Below are 2780 nucleotides of genomic sequence, written 5' to 3'. Positions count from 1 at the left end.
ATCCACTGTGCCACCTAGTTGCCCCTAGGCAAAGGTTTTAAAAGAACTTAAATCAGACAAGTTTTCAGTCCACTGAATCATGTTTATTTCAAACTCTAGAATACATTTCTTAACTTTTCATGATATGTGGTATGATCCAAGGACAGGAAGCAACATCAGAATCAAACAATAAAGAAAAGTATACACTATCATCAAAGCACTGTGGAAAATTATGAAGATGCAAAGGAAGAGGAAAGTATTTCCTGCCCTCAAGGAATTTCCATTCTAATTGGAGACAATATTTATTGAGTATTTATAAGTTATAAATAGAGAGAATAAATTAAATGGAACCTCAGAGAATAAAGAATTGTGTTTGGTGGTATAAAATCTTGAAAGGCCTACTGTAGAAAGTGAGATTTAAACTTAATCTTCAAGGGAGACTTGGAAACTAAGAGTCAAAAGTAAATAAAGCATTTCAAGAATGGGGAGGGCAGTTGGAGAAAATGAATATAATGGCACAAAAATAGAAATGAAATTTCATGATTGAAGTACAACTAAAATAGGCCATTGTCAGTGGATATTAGAATACATGTAGAGAAAGTGAAAAATATTGGAAAAGTGGGAAGGGTCAGGTTGTTAAAAGCTACAAATGCCAGAGAATGATATATTTGATTCTGTAGCCTAAAAGAAACACTGAAATTTTCTGAGTTTCTGTCTTGTAGTCATTCTTTGGAGAATTAATTTGTCAAGTAATTAAAGGATTAATTAGAGTAGTGAGATACTTGAGGCAATGAGACCAATTCAACAGCTATTGCAGTAATCTGGAAAAGAAGAGATGATGAATGTCTGAATTAGTAAGGAAATTCTATGAAGAACTTGAGAAGATTTTTCCCAATCAGTCAATACAAAATTTGTTAACTGGTGACTTCAAAGCAAAAATGAATAAAGATGAATGTGAAGTATATATTAATACCACAAAACATTTTTATATTAGAAAATATCTGCTCAATGATAATGGAATAAATTCAGAAAATAGTAAATGCAAAATTTAACATCAAAATAAGAGAATGGGGGAAAAACACTGGCAATTAAAAGAGTTCCATCCTACTAATATAAATTAGTTATTCTTACATAAATTAAAAATAATAAATGCATATACATTTCTGCATACATCTATGTTTAACTGTATTTATGTGTATAATAATAATGTTTGTTCTTCGTTTTTGAAGAAAACCGCAACATCAGGGATATAATGCCATGACAAGCAGATGAATTGGATTTGAGTGAGGGGGTGCTGTGCTAAGTCAATAGCCTCTATTTCTCCTCCAGAGTCATTTGTCTTCAGGGGTCAGATATGAATAAGGGTGACAGGAGATGATCCTGGATGCAAGGGTGTATGTATATATGTATACATATATATGCATTTATGAAAGGAAAAATGATGATGAGTATTACCTTAAGTATCATCAAATATATCCCTTCAGTGTGCCACATGATGAAATGGAAATGATATTTAGATAGTGAAACCTAGAATTTAATATAGTGAATAAGATAACCGTTTTTAAAATTACCAATAGATATACGGAAGTATCAGCTTTAGAGAATGCAAGTCTTGAAACCTTAGCATACAACTAATTTAATTCACCTCATTACAAAGTTTTTTTAATTCATTTGTTTTATTTTGTTTTAGTAAGGAAAGTGTGACTTAAAGGAGACAAAATAATTTTCAGAAATCTCAATAGAAAAATGCAAACCATCTCCATTAGATGGTATTAGATGATTTTATATGCATTGTAAAATAGAAATATAGATCAATGAAAGTGAAAAATTATACTTAAGCAGTTAGGTGGTTCAGCATTAGGACTGGAGTCAGGAAGATCTAATACAGTCAAATGTCCGCAAACACTCACTAGCTATGTGATGTTAGGCAAGTCACTTAACTTGTTTGCTTTAAAGCACTGGAGAAGGCAATGGCTAACTATTTCAATATCTTTGCCAAGAAAAATCTATTAAAAGTCATGCAATATTATATATAACTTAATTATTCAAAAACAAGAACAAATGTATCAATTTTAAGAAAGATCAGATAAAAACATTAAATTGAATTTGCCATTAAAGGCATGCATTTAAATCATATTGACTGTCTTATTCAACTCATAAATGTAAACAAACATGACCATATTACAAATCAAAGCCATTAAGTTTGAGCAAAATAAAAAAAAGGGTCAAAGTCATGAAACTAGTAATTGTCAGAGACCAGAAACTAGTTTCTGGAATTCAAGTCCCGTGTTATTGTTGTTTTTATTTTTCCTCATTATAACAAATAGTTTTCTCCAATTCAATATTTTTCTATCTTTAAAACACTGATGATGATGAATCTGTACTAATAAACTCCAAAAAGGATCGTTTTGATAAAGAAATTAGAAAATAAGTAATTACATGTGAAACTTTAATTTCTATTATATTTAGTTTATTTTCTGGAAATATTTAATAAATTTAAAGGGTATTTTTAATCTGTACTGATTTCCTGTTTCCTTCCCAACTTCTTTCTGTTCTCTGCTGTATAATTTAAAAGGTTTTAATGACCGTTTTTTTTTTTATTTCATCATTTTTGGTCATCTCTGTCATTATCTCTTTTGTCTTGCAACCTCTCAATCCTGGGGGAGGGGTGGTTGAAAAGAAAATTACAATCCTTGCAACAAAGTTAGTTAATCTAAATAAATCTTTTATTTTGCCATGTCCAAAAATGTCTGTTCTTACCCCATCTCTTGCGACCACCATCACTCCCTCAGTCAGGATGT

This window comes from Macrotis lagotis, chromosome 1, assembly GCF_037893015.1.
Source record: "Macrotis lagotis isolate mMagLag1 chromosome 1, bilby.v1.9.chrom.fasta, whole genome shotgun sequence".
NCBI classification, from domain to species: Eukaryota; Metazoa; Chordata; class Mammalia; order Peramelemorphia; family Peramelidae; genus Macrotis; species Macrotis lagotis.
This window is presented reverse-complemented; position numbering follows the sequence as displayed.